The sequence below is a fragment of the Tribolium castaneum genome, chromosome 3 (assembly GCF_031307605.1).
Source record: "Tribolium castaneum strain GA2 chromosome 3, icTriCast1.1, whole genome shotgun sequence".
In the NCBI taxonomy this organism is placed as follows: Eukaryota; Metazoa; Arthropoda; class Insecta; order Coleoptera; family Tenebrionidae; genus Tribolium; species Tribolium castaneum.
Window position 1 is genome coordinate 15,993,926 of NC_087396.1, and position 22,362 is coordinate 16,016,287.

A 22,362-nucleotide genomic window follows, 5' to 3' on the forward strand; every position below is an offset into this window, starting at 1 on the left:
GTGAATTTCACAAATGACAGTTTTGACATTTATTGACAGAGAATTCAACTGAGCAGAGCGGCACAAATTTTTTTACATGTAAACCAATTTCAAAGTAACTAGATGAGAATCATTTAAAAACAGAAAATGTTTTAAAAACATTTTTGAAATTTTGTAAATAATTTCAATGAGATGATAAGATTTAAAATTTCTTATGATTTTTTTTGGATTTAGTTAATACATTAGTTTTGATGTCTCAGAAAAACTCAGAAAAACATTGCATTTTTTGGAGTTTAGAGGTGGGTAACCAAAATTGGGATCACGTCAGTTATTCAAAAAATTTATACATTTTACGAGCAGGACAATTGAATTAAAAAAGGAATTCAGGTTTTTGAAAAAAAAAATTCTGTGAACTAATAAAATAATAAAAAGTGCCAGTTTCTTACTCAACTGGTTCGTTAAAAATACCAAGAGCAATTACCAGATCCAACCGGAACTCTACTAAAAAAATTTTCGTGCAAGTAGAAAACAGTGAGTCGTTGGATTTAATCCTTAATTAGCCTGTTATAATTCAGGTTTCCATTAATTGTGTAGTAGACAGTCAGTAACGTTCACAAATACAATTAAATAAAAATAGTTCATTCAAAATTAAAGCAAGTATCTCAGATTATTAAATTAGCACGAAACTGAAAGAATTAGAGTTGAGAACAAGACGTTTGGAAATTTTTAATCGGAGGACTAATTTAGTTCAGTATGAGATGGAAAATGAGTTGGAAACATTGTCTATAACAAAATTGATAGTTTGCTTTTAAATCAACCAACTAGAGAAGGCTCCGGTTTTACGATCACTATTTCATTTCGGTTAATAAGGCCGTAACAAACAGAACGCAAAAACTTTATGACAAAATTATTAATATAAATAGATTTACGGTAATAACCGGCAACACCAGGTAAGTATTAGCAGATTTCATTTAATGTTATTAAAATTGCACCCTCAGCAGTACCAGCAGAACAACTTTTACGACCTAGCATTACAATTATGACACATTTTAAGGAAGATTAGCATACAAATGAATTAAGTTTTGACTTTGAAAAATAAGCAAACATTTCCGGATTCACTCTACATCAAAAAATCTGAAAGAGGCGACTACTAACATCTTAACATGCCTTCGGCCCGGTTTAAAAGCAGTTTCGAGATAAACGGCGCCGCCTGAAAGATTTACAATCTTTAGCCCCAAGCGAGGTTTCATTTTTTAAAAGTTTCGTCGACCGAAATTGCCTCCAATTACGTCTAATTTCGTTGCCTTTCTTTACACAAAAATGGAGTTTGGTTGGCTGAGCTGTTTTACAACACCGGTAAATATTGTTTTAAAACGGTAACGGCTACTCTAACCAGAAATTTAAACATCCCAGTTTGTTAAACTCGGAGATAAATAAATCAAAACAGGTAATTTTTTAATTCCAAATTTAGATAAGCAATCTGGAGAAGGCCATTAGCATGTTGTACAACAAATTGTCTTATTTTATGTGACGGTGTTACATCTTGTTGACATTAAACTACTCGTGAGTGGGTCATTACTGATCGTATCTTTGAATTTCGGACGGTCAAAATCATTTAACAAAATTATTTCCCGACGGAATTGGGAAAAATATTAAGTTACAATTTATTTGCCGAAGCGAAATTAATTGTCTAAGTGTTGTGAAACGAATAGGCTTTTAATCCGTAAAATCCTCCACAATAAAATATTATTAAAGCTTTTCACTTGAGTGAACGTTTCGTGCTTTGTCACTCCACCTGCTCAATCTTTGTTATCGATTTTACTGCACCAAAAAAGAGCATTCTCGGAAACACTGATGAAAATTTATGTAATTTGAGAAGAAAACGCTTTCAGTGCCATAACAATCTAAGTAGCTAATTTCTAATCAAGCGAACATTTCCTGTATCGAGATTTATCGACTCTTGGCTCGTTTTCCAACTCACGACTTAAATAATTTAGTGACTTCTTCAGATTCGCTTTTAATGAAATTATGGAAGGACGACAGATGCTAAATCGGATAATATACGACTCTCGGTGACAGCTTAAAGCTAATTGCTTCGTGCTAACGACTTGAGTCCAAATGATAAAAATTCAAAATTGTCATTAACTCGGCCGCTACTTCGACAAAAGCTTTAAAAAAACCGCCTTTTTTAGTATACCTATAGTACTCTTCGCAGCCCACGTGATTCTCTTAAACTATATACGAAATTCCGCACATGTCGGTTTAAAGCACCTGTCGCATCGATAAAAGCACACTCGTGATCACGGCACACTTCGATGAGGGATGACACTGACACTAGTATCCTTGGGCAGGTGTATCCGATTGGTAAATCACGATCCGAGTCGGCTTCGGACAAATAAAATAGCATCAGTCAAGTAACAAATGCCGGTCGAGACTGGCGCACCGGAACGCTGAAAGAACTATCTTCGGAAAGAATCGGACGGATTCGGTTTCTGCCTTGATCTAGCATTGAAGTCTCCTTATTTTAACTCCGGTTAGTCCGGATAAATTCGGAAAAAAGGAAGATTTATCAGCACTTTGTGCCGTTTTCGGTCTACCGGAAAAAGTTTGAGGCTATTTCGCTGATAATTGTTATTAGAGATTCCTCTGCGAGATATTCGTACTTTTCCGGGAAAGGAAACGGTGCTTAAATCTCGTGTAAAATTCTTGATTAAGAAATTCTCTTTTTGCCGTAATAAAACCTGATCATTTATCGCTTTGCAATCTAATATTTTATCATAACCAAAGAAATCTATTATCGGCGATAACGGTTCGTAACTGTTTCAATCTATGTAAAATTGTATATTAAAAATTGGAAACCGAGCTTTCGCATGCTTTTGTAATTTATTAAAGAGTCGTTAAAGCCAACTACAGGTTATTGAACATATGTAAGGCAGTAATAAAATTATTATCACTGCAAGATCGACTTGTAATCAAGAAATATCTGTGCTTATAACCCATATAAGGTTTTTCAGAATACGTTATTAACTTTTTGTTGGGACTTGGGTTTTTTAAATGGTGAATGTCCAATTATACGGATGACCATATCGTAATTATTCGCTTTTGCTTTGATTGCGCAGTAATTTTATCTATGTTTTGTAATTGAGGTTAATTGTAGCATTTGTTGCGACCCATTTAGTTTTCTCAGAGTTACACTGTAAGAAATGTAATGGCGTGCGAGAAGCGTCAAAGTGATTAGCTAGTTTCTACAATTTACCAGAACTGTGGAGATTGTCACTCAAGTCACTGCTCGTACCTGAAACAAAAACACAAAATGATTATTAAATTTATAAACTTGGAAAAAAGTGTTTTGTAATAAGCTTCCTCATTTCCTTCAGCTTTATTCTAGCGTGTAATCTACTTCAAATCGTGGAAGAGTCTTAATCATTATACTGCAATTACATTTTTTACCTCAAAATAGACTCAACTTTTATAAAACAATGATGGCATAGCGGTACAATTTTTAAAAAACTCCCGGATGTACAAGGCGACTATTAATATCTATTTAATGCTTAGCTGCGTGGCTTTATTCCAAACAGTAATCTTTTATTAAACCATCAATTTTCCACTGCAGACAATTACCAATTAATTTAATTTATTTCTGTGCAAAAGTTTATTTTCTCCTTTTATTCAATATCGATTACTGCCTGCAAAAACCTTGATAATCTCCTTTTCATCCAACCCCAGTCTTGGGAAAAACCACAGTTGCTCGAAACGTTCTAATCTCTTGCATAAAAGCTCACGAAACCGTCTCGAGATTTCTTTAAATGCCTCCTACACTCTGAAATGAGTCAGATTGTCAGAGCAACATCCCATAAATCCACTGTTCTTATAAGGGAACAAGTTTAAAATGTGCAAATGTGACCGAATTTCCGTCGCTTGAAACAATGTTTCATGTCAGTTAAGCAATCTACTCGATCGTTAAATTTTAGTGCATAATTGTAGCCATATTCCAGAACAACTTATTGCATATCTGGAGCGAAGCTGCCTGGAGACGTGAAAAATTCAAATAAACTTATCCAGATTACTTCCTTATCTTGATAAAGAGAACATGTGCTATTATCTAGATATATTATTTAGATAAGAGCCAATACTGTTCAATCGTCCAATAACGGAGAAAACATTTCAACACGTACCTAATTAACAAGAAGAGAATTTATTTTTCGTCCGGGATGTCTAATAAAATTTTAATTTCTATACACTCATAACTAATTTACTTTAATGTCCCGTAAAGCTCATATTTATGCATATAATTAACTTATCAATTAGATACACAGTACTTTATCTATATCTTTCTACCGTTTAAATGGATGATGGAATCATAATTTTCAATTTAAATTCTCCGAGTGTAATGACTCCAATTTCTCAAATCCGATCGGTCTTAATTGGCCGAGCAAACAAGCGAATTAAGCTCATCGCAAAATTGACACACATTATCGCGTTGCATTATCGCACAAATAATAAATATTGCATTAGAGATATGAAATTAATTATTTAAATCACGCAAACCTATAAATAATACCGTGGCAACCAATTACGATTTCGTTCAAGCACAAAAATACAAAACCGTCTGATTTATTCGTTATAAATTATCGACGACAACAAAATATATCGTTAGCTATGTATTTCAAACAAAGGAGTGTGTTTTTTGTGCCGTTTGATAATAAATAAGACACTCTTGAACGCAGCGGCTTTCACATGGCCTTTGCCTAGAGAAAACATTGTAAACTTCAGCGACTAATTAGACGACGGCGACGGTTTATTGAATGGTTCGAGACTCTAATAATAATTCTTGGCACAATTTGCAAAGAAACAGGTGAGAATAAAATTCCAGTGTTTGAGGTACGTGTTGAACTTCTGGAGCAAATGTTTGTTTTGATAATTTATCTCAGATTGTTTGTTCTGGTGAGTTTGTACAGCAGGTGCGTGAATTAGAGGCTTATCGCCGTATTGTGGATGCCGAGATTTAGTGGTTCTGGAGCTCAGGAATCTCAAATATCTTGGGCAAACACAACCGGGGCGGCAATAGCCTCATTAAGGCCCCACGTTTTTAAAAATAACGAAAGGTTTTAGTCGGACTGGAGTGATTTAATGACAAATAATGACGGATAATTATTTGAGTATATTATAACGACTTGAGAAAAAAGTAAAATGTTGAGAGGATTAGTTTAGAAAGTGTGCAACAAGTGAGGATTACAAAGGATTACGAAACGTAAAATGTTATTATCCTCTAGTTAGCACCTCATTATGTGAATATTTTAAGTTTAGTAAATAGTCGACATTCTGGAGATGCTTCAAGTCTCATCTAAACTATTCCGATAAATTTTCGTTAAATATCCCGTCGATGACCCAATTCCGTTCACTTATTGAGCAAACTGAGCGAGAGTGGAATTCATGTAAAATTCCTGAAACTGCATGTCGATGGTAATCTTACTTTTACTTTGCCATCAATTTGAAAAATTCCACTAATAGCACTACTTCGTACTCGGATAATTAATTACGGTTATAACGGTGAAGCAGATTAAATGTTCGCCGCCCTAAAAGACTTTTAATTTATATAAAACAACAGCGAGTCGATTTAGAAGAGGAAGTCCGAGTAAAAAGCCACTTAATTGTAGTTATTACCGAGTAGCAATCGAAAATGAGGAAGTCTTCGAGTGTTTATCGCAACACAGAGCGGAACGAAAAATCTTCAAAAGTGGTGTGATAAGTAGACTAATTGACATGAGTGTAGGGAAAAAGATTGAATCTTACATGAAACTGTAAACATGGATAATAAATATCTAAGCATGTAGTTAGAAGTTGGGGAAAAAATTCGAACTAGTAATGAATCTAACTACTTGGGTGTGGAAATTTCATGCTGTGGAGATCAGAAGTGCAGTCACGAGCAATTAAAGACACACAAATCTTGCGGTCGTTGAGGAAATGGCAAGTAAAAGAGGAAATTGAAAACGCTTAAAGACACCAAGAATGCAGACACCATTATCTCGTTTCTTCGATTTCAATAAAACAAATTCTGGCCAACTTCTTAAAACATGTGATTGAGCAGGATCTGCTCTGGAACAAAAAGCTGTCAAGCGTCAGCTCTTCCGCTTTTTGCCTTTTGTGACGGAAACAGAAGTAAATCATTTTTATGCCCCTTGCTGCCACTTTCAAACAGTAATTAGTTGGCTATTTTTAATCCACTATAGAATTCAAATCTAGATTAATGTAGAAATTGCGCTCTCCACTTTATTATGCAAAACGCTTTCGTGAGTAATTCACATAACGCTGTTCAAAACTCGTACTCATTTGCTGTTCGGCGTGGAATAATTGCTGAAAATTTTAAATATGGGAGCGGTTCGACTTTCAGGATTTCCTGAAATCACAAAGGAAAACGTAAAGTTCGCGGGTCGTTTTATTCAATTATGCGGAAATCCGTGAGATTGTTAGATTTCGAATTAATTTCATCGGCAAACGAAACCCTAATCGGCGATTTAAATGCACACGTGTGCTACAAACACACTAAACTTGATGGTTTACAAGACAGTTTCTAATGCGCCGGTGCTGGTCTCCCGAGAGCGCAGATATCATCTATTCATTTCGATAGAGTTCTAATCAACGATCAGCTCATTACTAACGACCTGCATATTGCCAACTTTGAACCCGTTTGCCGGTGTGAAACGGGCCATTGTTCGCAAGATTGTTAATTAATGTAATGGCGCGATTAGAGCAGCCCATCTAAACACCTCCGCTATCAATTAGAAGCGATCTAAGCACAAATAAGTGCCAGCACAGCCGAAACAAAAGATGGCTTTCGGAAGCAGCGAGTTATAATTAAGTTGTTGCAAATAAAGATTAAGATGTCTTGAATTAATTTGATGCAAAATATCTAAAAATTGAGGGTTCTATAAACACACTCGAAATGCAATTAAGATGGATCTGCTGCAAAATGTCCATCTTTCGCCAATAAGAAGACTTTCGTCGCTCGCTAATTAGCTATTAAATAGTCTCTAATTGCTTATCGCGTAGCGCCGACCAGCTCCTTTTGCACACCACAACAACAGGTCCAGGGCTACAGCCCATAATTCTTTCGCACTCGCTAAAGTTAATTTTAATTGTCCGGCAGCACGAACGCCGAGAACGATGGTTTATGGTTGTTTACCCATTCAGAAGTTAATAAGAAAAATCTAGTTCTAATTTTATTAATGGCCACTCCTTGGTACGCTCAAGGTGGTCTCCATGTCACAATTTTCCCAGCAAAAACGGGGACAATTTTTTCAGCCTTCCATTCGAATTATAATGACTATATTATGTCCCGCGCGTTCTTTTTTCCCCTACGTCGCTCCCAAAACGACGTACGATTCGAACAAAGCAGAACGCTTTCAATACAGACCGGCATCGTCTGAAGTCATTGTGTTCCGACTTGGAGCAAGTCATTTCTGTATATTAAAGCCCAAGAAAAATTTTCACAGTCGGCGGTGTAATCCTAATTTTCAGTGGAAAAAATTCCCATTTGATAATTCCATCTCGATTGTGGACGAGTTGATGAGTTTCGAGAAGTGGCCGAGGGTATGTCAGTGTAATTTACACAATTATACGTTTCAGATATTGTTTAACTGTGTTGTTGCGTGAGTCCATGATTGAATTCCCGAAAAGACCGGAGGTAAAATGCCGAGCTAATTGGGCGGAGAGGCCGCAGCACGGCCACTGGAGGTACAAAAGGATTCGAAACGGTGTCAGGATGCAAAAATGTTTCACTTGTGGTGTGCAAATGGAATTTATCGATATGTTATGGTCGTGGTTTGTGGCGTTACAATAAAGCCGTTACAGTAAATAACACCGATAGAAAGAATTCAAAGGCACTCGCGTTTTCAATGACCTCGATACGATATAAATATTACTTTCATTAAGTTATGGGATACTTTATTATTAATTTATCATATGAATTAAGCGCAGGGAATATAAATGCGATTTGCTTTCAGCACCGTGTGATTTATTTGAGTCAAACGGATATTAACATTTTATCTACATTTTTTAAATAATCAACCATAAATAAGCGTAATTATTCTAAATGAAAGCGTTTCAAACAATAAATTAAAGGTAATAATGCTACATTAAAATACAATGTTATAAAGTCATTACTTACTTTAAAATCAAAAGCAAGAAATATTAAAATATCAGCCAACGTGAGAATTTTTTTAGTGATTTACTTGTCCATCAATTTTTTTCTCGTCTAATTAGTTTTCCTTCTGTGTGTTCTTGTTTAATTAAAATCAGAACAAAGTTGCGATAAGATCAAGCAAAATGGCCATATCCTGTCGTTACTACATGTAGAGTAAACATGATTTAAGTTTTTATTATTTATTTATCAACTTATCCTATACGCTGAAACGTAAAAATGACGGTCGAATGCCGTAAATGCGCTCTTTCCTGATTAACACACCATTAGCACCTTTATTTTTAGCTCAAAGTCGCGAGTACTTAATAAACCTTGTTTTGGAAACTTGCTGGTGATTTACTTCCGAACAACAAGAAGACACAATTGAAAAATTTTGTTGTGAAAATGAATTTCTTTTTTGTGAGTTTATGTATTTTATTTTATCTAATTTTATTACCAATTTTTTATAGCTTATTGCTTTCGTTATAATTTTAATAAATGTTGGTCTTACGTTTCCAATGGGTCACGTTAAAGAATCAGAAGATTTGGAACTGGCGGAAACATTAGTTTTTCGACCATTATTTGCTTCCAGACTACCGCAACGAAGAAGAACAACCCGTCGGATTTAATACTTTATTTATAATAATGATTACTCTCTTTACATTATTGGTAATATAACAAAATAAATATTTGTTATTAGCTGTTTCAAAACTATGTAAACGCCAACGTCGCATTTTCTCTCAAAATTAGTTGTTATAAATGACATGTTCGTTTCAATTCTTAAACTATTTAAAAAATTAAATTACGTAATTAATACCTACTGCTTTAATCCTGATGATGTTCGAATTAGTACGAAACTGATTGACCAACACAATTTTGTTTTCATTTCTTGTCCCTGTAATTGGATCCATCCAACCATCATAAATTTTCAAGGGAGTAAATTCGTCAAAAAAAAAAGTTTCTATAAATTATTTATGCACTTTAAAAAATTAATAGCTAATGTAATTTATACAATCTGTCTATAAATTAATACAGGTAATCATAGTAGGTACTAAAAGTTTACCTCTTCTTTCCAGAAAAAACGTTAGTATATGAAAATTTTGATTTTACTGGTTGCCCGAGTAGATAAAAATTGGTATTTTTCAGAAATTTCATAGAAATAAAGTAACTAAATGCGGTATATTCAAATTCCACCTGACATCCTACACTCTTTTATAAACAGTCCGTAGTTTCAATAAGAGATTTAATCATTAATAATAATTTTTTTACATTTTTATCAACCTTATTAAAAAATAATTTGGTATAATGCGACATAGTTTTGAAACAGCTAATAGTTTGTTTTAGTTAAAAAAACATTGAAAACTATACAAATCAAGCAAGAAACAACAGATTTGAGATATATGTACTTCAGAATGGCTATAAAACATTTAAAATTGGGTACGAGATCCTAAAAATTTAATTGTGCTTTCATCCTAAATTTCTTAAAACTCGTTGTATTATCGATATACCACAATTTCTAACTTTAATCTCACAATTAGAAAAAGTGCAGATACTGCTGTATCACAATTACAGAATTATGTGCGTTCTTGTCAACAAAAGAATCACCGACAATGTTTATGGTGATGTTTCGGGTTCATAGAAAGGCTGTTCCCTCGAAATGATTGTTATTATGATAATTTGAGCAATTTCGACAGTATCTATGTTTAAAGAAACAATTAGCATTATCGTGATGTGCTGCAGGAAATAATTTAAGTCTCTGTAACGAACATCATGTAAAAACCACCATCTAGGTTTTAGGAGGGAAATTTATGACATAGTTGGGTGAGTTTTTGTACATTGTATCCGCTGCCGATCTCTGATTGTAATTATAACCTGAATAAATATACAGGGGGAGAAAAAACTATAACAATATTTAATGCAAGCACCATTAATTACTCGATGCTAAGACGATTATTGCTCCTAGGGGACTATCATAACATCACATAATAGTGTCCCTAAATTGATTTATGGACATGAAGAGAAATGTTTGCGGTTAATCTACCGATTTTCTCTAATCGTGGGAAATTACCCGTGTTTGAAAAATCACTCTGTATATGGTGAACACATACCTATACACATAAAGTGATTTGAACTGGTTTGATTGATATTCATTAAGCTTTTGTTACACAGTACGTTCCGTTATGGCTACCTTAGTAAATATGACCATGACGAACCTGGAGGCACTTGGCGCTCTCAGTTTACCTTTTTCAAGAGTCGTCCATCAGACAGCTGCCACTTGCAGGAAAATACTTGTAAAATACACAATTTTTCCCTCTCAAAAATGGGAAAATTAAACGCTCGGTACGAAATGATAATTCGTGCCGTTTAGTCGGGGACATAACGACATTCACGGTTGGTAATTGGTGATTTACGATGGTCTTACACGTTTTCTTCCTACACGTATGAATTCTTAAGATGAGTTAGTGTTAGCAGCAAGTGTCCTCATCTGAATAAATATTCCGCTCACACTTTTATGAATAATGTTAATGGCCAAGTCACGGCTAAAAGTGTGAAAAAATTTATTCATCTTCATCGTCACAACCGGAAAATATTCGGGCAGTGATTAATAATCGCGTAATTGACTGAATCAATGTAGCAAAATTAAGACTCGTGTGGGTGTTTGATTTTATTACTGATTTTAATTAGAATTGCCCAAAATAAACAGACAAGTTTTTTGCTCTTAGTCGTAAATAACCAACTTTAACATTTCTTCTTTAATGCTAATTATATTGTCATGTGAGGAGGTTATATAGGAGCACTGTTGTGAGGTCTTCATCTCAGCGTTTCATGGGAAAGTGACTCCACTTCAGTAACTATTGCATTATTTGTTTCGGTACAACGGCAAAGACAGCTCGTAGAATATTGAAACTACAAAAAATAAATCGATGTAATCAAACTTATTATCAGTGGCGACGTTTATGTTATTTCCTTTTATGTTGACCTACCACCGGCCACTTTTTCACGATGGCGATTCGATACGAGTTATTATCCTGGCCTTTGGGGCGTTTCGTCACTTCAACGCAAAAAGCGTGACCAGAACAATTCTGGAAATTTTTGGATTTTTGTGATTATTTTCAATAACTTTTACATAAAGTTCTGCAGAGTCGGCGAAAAGATTTTTGCGATTTCGTGACGCTAAAACGCTTTTTACGTCCGGAGTTTAAAAGACTTTGGAATATTTATGACCGTTCCGGGTTTACGGCCGATTTTAGAGACTTTCAGTGGTGATTTGAAGGATGGTTAAAGTCACATTTTAAATTTATGAAAGGACGAGAAATGCGAAATTGGAGAGTGAATTGGAAATGTTCGTAAACAAAGGACCACCCAGACACATAAAATCAATCCTTTTTTAACAGCTGCTTGATTACACCTTTAGAATCTCTTTTTTATGTGAAAAATCTGCGATAAACGGTGGTTTGTCGTGTTTATTGCCTCCCGGAGCCGCTCCACTCTTTATCAGTCGTTAGTGACCGGAAAGCGATGAAGCCACACGGCGTCGAGCAATAAATTATGACGTCATGCATCTTCCGGAACGACACCAAACTCCGGTCGTGTGACTTATGACCAAAGAGTGGTTTACGTTATTGCCAACTGTCCAGCTATTTGCGAGGTGAACGCATACACGGGGTTTGATAACGACGAAATATACGACATCATTCGCTAACGATCATCAGATTACAACCGTTTTAATTGATGCCGGCCATGTTGCCACCGATGCAGGAAAATTAATTTTAGATTTTTTAAGAATATCCCTGCTTAAAAATTCATTAAAACAATGGCCACGGAACTCAGACCCGCTTAATTAAACTACTCCTAAAGGGCGCAGCGAGGATAAAACTCCGGGTCCGGAGTCTCAGCAGGAAAGTATCGCGTGCTCATATGTCTAAAATTTTAATTTCAGGAATTTTTGCCCGTGATTTATAACAAACATGTTGATAGTGTCGGGCACGAATAAATTTGGTGACTTATGGCTCGAGGATTAGAGTGAAATTAATTTTTGTTCTTTCAACGCCAGCCGTTTCAAACTCCACATTGCAAGACAACTAAACCAATTATCTTTAAAATGTTCCTAATGGCCACGCCATTACAGTTAAACCCAAGTTTCTTACGCCATGCATAATAAAGCGTCATGATGGCACAATTTGAGCAAAAAACACTACATGATAGATTTATTTAGGACCACACAATATCCTCGTAATGTAACTGCGCGTTACCATAATTAAAATCTCCAGCAAGCGTCGCAATTATGGCATCCACAATCAAACGTAATCGTCTCAAATAATGCGAAATAATCCCACATGAAGAATTTAAACTCAGATTAAAGTTGATTCACGATAAATTTTAACAATAATTGAGTTGTCACCTCAAACAATTTATCATAATTTGAAGGCAATTCTCGCGTAAAATTTCACAAATTGAAACGTTAAATTTTGATTAATCTCCCACACGTCCTAGAAAAAAGTAGGACCGTGAATCGGGCAATAAATTGATTAGAATTAGTCTTTGTCTCGAAATTTGTAATTTACCTATTAATCAACACGGAGTAAAACGTGCTGAACATCTGTCGTCACATAAATTTCCCAGGAGGAATGAATTACGGGCGAAGTGGCAAAATGTGTGAAATTGTTGTATCCGTTATGTGATTTTTTCAGACAAGGAAACGAAAATTGGAAACTTGTAATATAGTGAGAAAATCGAAAACCGTTACTTGTGGTTCTGTATCTTAGTAACTCAAATTTAATGCACAGAACGAATTTTACGAGCTCGTTTTCTACAGTCATGAAATTCGCCAAGAGTGTGAATTCTACTTTATGGATATCGAGTAATTGAATTTCTTCCACATGGATACACCGCCGAGAAATATTTGAGAAATGCCGAAGAACTGAATAAAAGTCGAGTCAAGAAATGATTGATAAATTGGGAGCTCGTGCCTCGAGCAAAGGGCTCTTCACAATTTCATTGACAGAAGAAAACAATAAAAAAACGTTTGGGGTCTTTTGTTGTAATGTTCTTGTTGTAGTTTTGTTCGAGTCTTTGCGTTATTGATAAAATGTATAAATTTTAATTAACGCCAGACATAAAACTCGATTTATGGCTCGCTCCACTTTTATAAAAATTTCATGTAACATTGCGTGTAGCCGTCCATTGTATCAAAAACGCATCAGCATCCATTACACACCTTGCAACATTCCGCCACGATTTATGTATGGATTCCTCACTCTGAATTCAATAACTAGGTACTAAACTTCGCGACAATAAATCTCATTTAGCGTCCGCGGCCGACAAGCCCTTTTAATTATTTGCCCACCAAACAAAAGCGCAAAATATTTGCGTTATTTATTAAGATCATTCGCACCGTCCTCTAACGCAATGAAATAAATCGGCAACGTACACTCTGATTCACTCAGCATCGTCGTAAACGAGAACGATTTGCAGGACCATAAAACGTTTGCTCGTAAAACTCTCCCCTGATATACAGGACCGTGTTAGGTGGGAAAAACTCGGCCCGAATGGAAGCACTCAAGCGAAACAGATCGGCCTGTCATTTCAATCAAGCTAGAGAATCATTTTTACGACGCATCGTAAACGATAATTCATTACGCGACGTCATAACGCTCAAAAAGACGGCACGCTTTTAACACCTGCACTCTTACATAAACGCCAATTAAATCGAAAACGCGAAGATGCCGAGCGATAAGCCAACGGTTGCACTTTCACGAAGGTTTAGGACCGCAGGAATTGGGTTACAGTGGTGAAAGTTGAAAGAATGCGATCTGACTCATTTACTCCCCCTTTATTAGCAGATTATGCCAAAACCTGGCTCCGGTTGTGTGGAGAAGGTCAGATTAGAATTACGGCCTGGGGCTCCGTCAACTGCAGACCTTATACCGTCTGACGGACGTCAAGGGGCGGAGCCCGACATTAGCTAGACCTAGACCTGTTTCACCTTTTACAAAAATCTTAATCAAGTCGAACACTCTTGCAGGAAATCGCAAGTTTGCAGTACATGTGAAATTTGAAGTTTATTGGCCACCTTTTGAACCCGTGTTTACTACAAACCATGATTTTACAGTTTTTAAGGCGCTATTACAGCCATTAGAGTTTTCTACTTTCGAATGTTGATCGTCAGCTTTCCATTTTTGGTTTTCCTTTTATATAAATATTGAAAAGTACGGCTGACAGGAAAAATTACGTCTGAAACACCTGTTGTAAATCCCCGTTGCCATTTTCAGGTAACGTATTCGAAAACAGGGTTTTTCAGCTTTTCAGCGTGTTTTAAGAAGCTCTGACTCATCTCTGCAAATAATCGAAGCTCATTGAACCCGCTAGCCACACATAAACTCAGGATTGATTTGTTCTGTATTTCTAATTGAAGGATTTCATTCAACTCATCACAAAACAAAAACTAACCCGGTCAAACGAGACAGCTTCCAGTTAAAGAATTTACAAAAATCTCTCTAACAGTTAATGCGAAAATCATCGAGTTTTTGCTCCGATTCAAATGACAGATGCAATTGTCCCAAACAGAGTTTTAATCGAGAAAATAACCGTTAGTTGTAGATCAAAAGCCACGCCGTGTATGTGAAAACAGATCAAATAACGCATGTGAACTGGATTTATAATGGAGCTATTAATATGTATGTAATTGTGGACAAGAGCTGCAACGGTACTTGACGTTCAGAGGAATGGTTTACCCTCTCTTGGCCAAAAAATTCCCATCTAGCGGGTGTAATCAAGATAATCATTTGGTGAATGAAACATTTACTGTGATGGCCTCGAATTAAACCAAATGGCATTCCTCGAGTCCAGGTGTTCTTCGTGTTTATTAAGAATGAGATAGAACACGACGAACCAAATCGAAAATGTGTCCGGAGACGCCGTAATAACACTAAATTACCACGCAACTATCGAAAGAAAATTACGCGAGTCGAATTGAAAGTCTCACCAACAATTTGACGAAAGTTCCCCGTGATCCTTACCTGAAACACAAAATGCAATTAATTGCAATCAACTCAATAGATTATAATAGAGATACAGCTGAATTATGGGAAAATTAGTGGACAACAATAAACATTCCTCGAATCCACGGTTCGTTTAATTAAAGTTTTAATTAATTTCGATTATCGCATAAATTTAAAGCTGGATCAATATTGACTTTTTTCAACAGTAGCTTTTTACATTCCAGACGAATTATTAATATGAGAAGCAACCTTGGACCGTTCTAATCAATTTAATTTGAGTAATTGCCCAAACAGGAAGTACAAATGAACACACTTATTGCATGTTTGTTTTTGTTTAATTAATAGACGCCGTAATTACAAATTCCTTTCACCCGGTAGGAGTGAACAAAATGTGAATTTTTCTTTGATGCGGTTTAAATTGTTTTTGAATGCGCCAAAGAAATCGAATGGAAATTTATGATTTAGTATAGACAACCAGCTGAGCAGACGCGTATTTATGCAGCATAATATCTCTATTTGAACAGATACCGAGTGATTTATTCGGACGGTGTTCCATATTTTCGGCCAAAAACATCCCCCGTTCATACAATTTTCAATAAATCATGAAAAAACCGTATTTCGTAACTAAATTTGTAATTAAATTTTCCTAAAGTGTTTCCAATGAAATAGGAATGCAGCTTTTGGCTGTTTTCGCCCCCGAAATCCGTATCACCTGCCCTTATCATATTTCATATGTCAGAACAGACCGTAAAATTTATCGCCCAAACTTGAAAATCCGCAACTCTTCCCCCGCTTTATTCAAGACGCACAATTGTGCCGAATTTATGAATCTCATATCCTGCTCTCCGACCGCGACTTTTATCATTTCGTAGGTTCTCAGCCCCTGAATATATGCGACATCTCAGCTGTGAAATTAAACGGTGAAACTTTTAAACTTTCACCAATCCTCAATATAAATAATCTTTGTTGGTTTAATCTCGCATCGTCGTTTTATCTCGTCTTGAACGACAGCAGTAAAAAACTAAATTTCCGCCTGCGACAAATTGAAACGCATTTTTTCAGTCGTCGCGTCTCGTTTTCGACGTTTTACGGCCGACATTACACAGTGTGAAAATTTTAATAATCGCCGCATTGTGATTTTGCGACCGTTGGAAGAAAAATCGCGAAAATTATGGAAATGTTCGGCGCCGGTCGTAATCATTACGTGCCTCGAGGGCTAATGCGACACTCATTATGCATATTTATTAACAATTCATTGACATTCATAACAATTTAAAAGATTATCTTTGCGCATTAATTATTGTTATTGCATGTGGGGTGTGCTGATACTGAACACAATCTGTTTGTACGAGCCTTTGTTTTAATTATTCCGAAATTTGCAATGTAATTAAAAAAACGACGATGAATTCTGCTAATTGTTGGCGTGTTTTTAATATTCATAAAACGGACGGAATTCCATCGTGGTGAGGGTCGTTATTACGGATACAAAAGTCCCCGATGGACGATAAAACAATACGCTGAATAACAACTACACGGTGCCATAAAGGCTTTCTAACAAGGTGTTGCCGGGGATTATTATTGTTATTGCAAATGCCGTTTGCATACAATTAAAAACCCAATTAAAAATTACAGCTGTTTATCATTCCGCAAATTCTAATTTATGTTCACTTTCTTCGGCATTTTTAATGAAAAAAGTCGCAGATAAATCACGCAAATTCAGCCGAAAGGTCACTGGGGCCCTTCAGCAAACCTGCTAAGAATCCCTTCGAGGCTTCACCCTTTACCTGAAATAATTAGATCGCCATGGCGATAATTCCCACCCCAATTTCGCACACTCTAAGATATTTGCACGATGTCAATACACCAAATCTAAACAAACATTCTAAGGGGAAGTCCCTATATTTGCTCAGGCAGGTTTCTTTGAACTATTACCCCCGCGGAATTATTTTTTTGTCGGTTTATGAAAAGCAAATCATTCTCCTGGTCTGATATACGACGCAGGAAATGAATACATTAATACCGCTTTATTAAGTGGTAATTAATTCTCGAGCAATAAGTGCGAACAAAGGATTCGAATTATGTACTTATAAGGACTTGGTTTTTTTCTGGTGTTTAGTGGCTGCCATTAGCGAAGCCATAAAGAGTGGGATCATTAAAATTTATCGGTTCATGGATCATTCGCAAAATGATGACAAGATAATTGTGTTTGTTTACTAACAAAAAGAACAAATTAATGATTTAATTGCATTTTTGTGGGAAATGGTTGAGCCAACCATGATGGGACAGAGGTATATTGGGTTGCCTACAACGAACCATTATTCAAAATCAGATTTCTCCAAACCGGATTCAAGAAATTATCTAACACAAATTTAAAAGATGCAGCAAAATTACAAAAACAGATTACTATTGCTGATTTAATATTAAAAAAGTTGGTAGTTGTATGGACTGCTTACTCAATTATTTTAATTTTCCATCAAGAATCAACAACATCCAATTAATTTGCTATTCAAATATTAAATTAAAATCTTTAGATAAAACTTATTAATTTTTTGCGGTTTTTTAAGACCTCGTGGTAAGTAACCAATCGCTTTGGAGCTTTGATGGCCGTCTTGGCTTTTTATGAAGGACTCGGCACTTTAATGATCACCTTGAAACTTAGCGACCCATTGGGGAATTCAGCACCGCCTATTTCAAGAGTGGGGAAAAATGTGGTTGTCTGCAATTTTACAAACACAATGGAGGCAATTTTATTCATAAAACATAACCGTAATATGTTGTAGACCAAAAATTCCCGAAATTTTACGACGACAGGCTCGGAATTTAATGAGTGGCAATAAAAAATATGACAATATGTCGCGACAGATGCGTCCTGGCGTCGATATTTCGTGAAGACGGCACCTGAGCCCTTGCCATATTTCACATTGTCAACTACGTTGGCACACGATATCAATCAGAAGGGAGTGCAAGATTAGAGATTACCCCCCTTGGAGGAAATATCCAAGGTCTTGAACAACGCCCTTACATCACACGACTCCTTAATTAATAAACCGAGTTTAAATCCGGCTCGATTCCCTTTAATTAGTTGCCAAGTGAAATTAACACAACATTTAACAGAGATAACAATAATTGTAGTTGCTTGCGATGAAAAATTTAAATTAACGATAGACAGGTTAAATCCGCGCTCCCTAAATTGACACAACATTTAACTGATAAAAGGGTGCGTGCTCGAGCATCTAATGATAAATCTGGGTATTGTGCGAGTCGCTCGTTAGATGATATTAATGAGAGTTGTGTGATCTTTGGCTTGGGATACTGAAGCGTTTGGATCTTTACCACCGCATTGTCTGTCGATAATAAGGGGTTGTTGCCGTCTTCGTAAATTATTACCTGACTTTAGAGCCCACTATAAGCCCAAACAATTAACTGGTGTTGGCTTTCGAGAGACTTTGAGAGATTCGCAGACAATGGGAATTTATCCAAATGAAATTGTTAGCAGACGAAAACGGCGCTTTAATTAAGCTCCAAACGGCAAAACAATTCATTTGCAAGCGAAACAAATAGAGGAATGTTTATGCGGGCATGCCAACATTGCAGGATAAAATTCAAAACACAAAAAGCGCAGTTACGAGAAGTAATTTCGATAATGAAGCAGTCGCATGCTTGCCTCAAGGTTTTCAAAAAACATAATCGATTTCCTGGTACTAAAGACCACCCCAAAGGTCTCGAAATCCGCAAATGGGCCAATTTCGATGCCACATTAATTACACATCAAGTCACAATAATTATCGTTTAAAGAGAATTTTATAAAACACATTTCAATGTTACGACCATTTTTAACTTACTAAAATTTTTATCAAAGGGTATCAGATTCTGATATCCCATTTGTCATATTCCGCCGACAAAAACAAAGTCCAATTTTTCAAAAAAAGGACGTTTCCACCAAAAACAAAACCATTTTAGAAATTGACGAATTATAAATTAATTCTTTAGATGTCAAATCATATAAATACAGAGTGTCCGTTTTTCAAACTTCACCATTGAGATCTCAGTTATTATAAGAAAAACGAGCTCAGTTATAATTTTTATGCTGAACAATTAAAATTATTTGAAAGAAAATTTTATGTCATTTTTAGTTTTTGAATTATTGAGAAAAATAAAAAAATTGTAATTTTTGTTTTTATTTTTTTAAGGGAAAACCAAAAGAATTAGGCGTAATTTAAATCTGTCATCGCCTTTTTTAAAAAGCGTTCTTGATGTTAGTGTTACAATACTCAACTTTGATTTTTCTTATAGACGCTATATTTAATACTTGTATTTTTACAACGATGTTTCACATGATATGATCGAAACTTACATGCTGATTAAAATTTAAAAAAACGTATTTCGTAGAGTGCTTTGGAACAAGGACACCAAAAATTTTGTTTAACAAACCAGATTTTGACAGTTCTATTAAATATAAGAGCAAAATTTTTATAACTTTGTTTTTTTTTGTTTTGCGAAGAATAAAATCCTAGCTTATCATGTCGTTTAAATAAGTAAGCTTGACAGAAATGTGAACCTTCCAAATCCCAATTCAATTATACCTCCATAAGATCTAGTTTGTTTAAAAACAAAATCGTTGACATTTCTTCCAAAGCACTCTTCGCAACCATGCTTTTTTCTCCATTTTGATCAACATGTGAGATTCGATTATATCATGTGATACATCATTGTAATCAGAAAGAAGAACACTTTTAAAAAATATAAGTATATCAAATATGGCGTCCATAAGAAAAACTATAGTTGAGTGTTGTAACTCAATCATCAAGAACGCCTTGGAAAATAGGATGACAGGTTTAGATTCCTTACACAAAAGTACCTGAAAAACGTCCTAGTTAAAAACGTCTAGTTCTTAAAAATTACAAATTTCCGTTTTTATTTCAGTAGTTCAAAATTTAAAAATGCCACTTCAAATTTTCTTGCAGCTAATTGTTCAGCATAAAAATGCGCAACTTTGCCCTAATTTAACGAACCTCGTATTTCTTATAATAAGTGAGATCCTCATGGTGGAGCTCAAAAAACGGAAACCCTGTACATCAAAAAATAAGTTGGTTTAAACTGTTTAAACTGTACAAATAATTTCAAGAAATTTTAATACTCATTAATAATTATTAGAACTAAAACATTAAAAGAAAAAAGTTGGTAGGTATTATCTTAAAAACAAATCAGTGCAAAATAAATTTAAGGTTGCAGTTTCATATAGGGACATATTTTTTTCCAATAAGTAAATAAATACGAATTTTTTGCTTTCTATCTTAGATAAGTGCGTATTTCTGTTTTTTGTAATACACCTTGTTTAATTGAATTAAGTTTTTTGAAAATTCTTCTTAAAAATCATCATGTCCTCAGTATTTTTGCAAAACAAAGTAAAACAATAACTAGAAACGTGATTGTCTTTGGAGGCAAGCCGATGCGAATTTTTCCGGCTTGTCGCCAAGTTGCGCGCCTCGACATTACCGTCAGCGACACCAAAAGCGCGTCTATTTATTCGTTTTAGATTGGTTTTACGTAGAAGTCGCCCGTAATGTTACCGTAGAATGTGCAGAGATTACGTCTAACAATTTTAATGAACGTACCCCGTAAAATTCTAGAGAGTTATTATGGTATAAGAAACGTTAGTAAATCAAGCGTCGGTCGCTAATTAGTGCTTTGGAACATGTTTAACGACCACCAGCATAAAAACCGAATGGGCAGGAATGTTGCCAGTACTGACCTGAATTGGAAACCCTCTGTACTCATCAGAAGCCGCTCCCGTCTTTCAGACGTCTAATCTAATCCTGCGATTCCTGCAGACGCGTTGAGACCCGGAGGATGGAGTTAACTTCGTTACACACACCCTCCCTTGCGGTTACTCCAAATGCATTACTTGCACCGCAAACAAGTCGGCTGACAAGTTTGAAAGCTCGTCAACAGGAATGTAGCAGGAAGCGAGTCGTGACTTTGCAGGATTGAGAGAAAAAACAGCCGGAGCTGACCGGAAAGCCGCCATTTTCCGTGTAACTTCATCTGAGCCATTCATCACTAATTAAACGAGAAGTGCACGAAGTAATTTACGCCAATTGAAGTTGCATACCGAGAGAACTATTTAAATCTCTAGACATAAATCTTGGGTAATTTAATATTATTCCCGTCCCCATAAAAATCCAAGGAAAAACAACACACACGCACTTAATATAGCCATTCTGCCAAATAAAGCACAGATAAAATGTGATTTTATATTAAAATAATAACTCGAACGCACGCAATCGATTCGAAATATACGATGGTGTTGGCTGTGATTTCTTACTTCTGGAAGTTTCATGCCGTTTTAACTTTTCCAGAGGAAGAAAAAGACTCGGTAATTATCATGTGTATGATGTACGATGAAGTTGCTGCTATTAAACATCGGAATAATGCTCAGTAAAAGTCAATTAGGAAAAGGGATGGCCGCTTATATTTATATGCATCTGCGGGGTTCACTAATTATGTCCAGATAAATGGTATTTTGTCAAATTATTTTATTTTATTTTACGGTACAATGAAACTAATTGCTCGGCGGGCTCTACCACCCAGGTCTTGGTTTTATTGTTCTAATTTCAAAAAGTTTTAATTAATTTATTTTTACAAATCGGCAAATGAGAAATCCGCCCACTTTGCGCCAGCATTGACAACGTTATATATTACGAATGTATTCTCTATCGAAGGTAATTACACAGTGGGACGCGATGAAATTTAAGACCCATTCGCTATAGAAATCCGCGCATTTTCAAAGTCATCCGACAGGTATTTACCGAGTCTTAAGCACCTGCACACGACACAAAACCCTTCAAAAGTCCATCATCCTAAAGAAATTTCAACGTTTTAAGTGCGCCATTAATGCCATAAAGTCGCTATAATTAAAGACATAAAAGACTCTGGATACCGTCAAGTAACGTAAAGCACGCTTTTGATCTAAATATAATTAAGCACTTAGGCGCTTATTTCCGAGAGAGGGTTGAAACTTATTTTTCGATCGAATCGATAGAAACCGTAAGATAACGTAATCAAGTTGCGTTCTTTTCGCGAACTGGGGCTAAAAGGGCGTCTTTCGCGTAATTGTTCGTCTCGTCGTGAATATTTGAGCCTCTGTCAGGACCTTTTCCATTTAGTTGAAGGATACGAACCCATTTTTCAATGTGAGGTAAT

At 35.7% G+C, this 22,362-nt stretch overlaps 1 protein-coding gene and 1 long non-coding RNA gene across 9 annotated transcripts in view; one reads left to right on the top strand and one right to left on the bottom strand.

Annotated features, from left to right (window-relative positions):
• esn (espinas) overlaps positions 1-22,362 on the bottom strand; it is a 165,270-nt gene that overhangs the window by 51,810 nt on the left and 91,098 nt on the right. Inside the window, exon 2 of one of the 8 annotated variants that reach the window (XM_064355531.1) lies at positions 3,236-3,274. The exons of 6 other annotated variants lie outside the window; for them this stretch is intronic. The gene's annotated coding sequence lies outside the window, so the exon portion shown is untranslated. Of the gene's footprint in view, positions 1-2,176; positions 2,421-3,235; positions 3,275-22,362 lie in introns of those variants that run through there. One more of the 8 variants, XM_015981823.2, reaches the window with a different exon arrangement.
• Positions 7,355-8,850, top strand: LOC107398275 (uncharacterized). Its single transcript, XR_001575169.2, has 3 exons — positions 7,355-7,569; positions 8,465-8,578; positions 8,629-8,850. It is a non-coding gene; the product is annotated as an uncharacterized LOC107398275 (long non-coding RNA).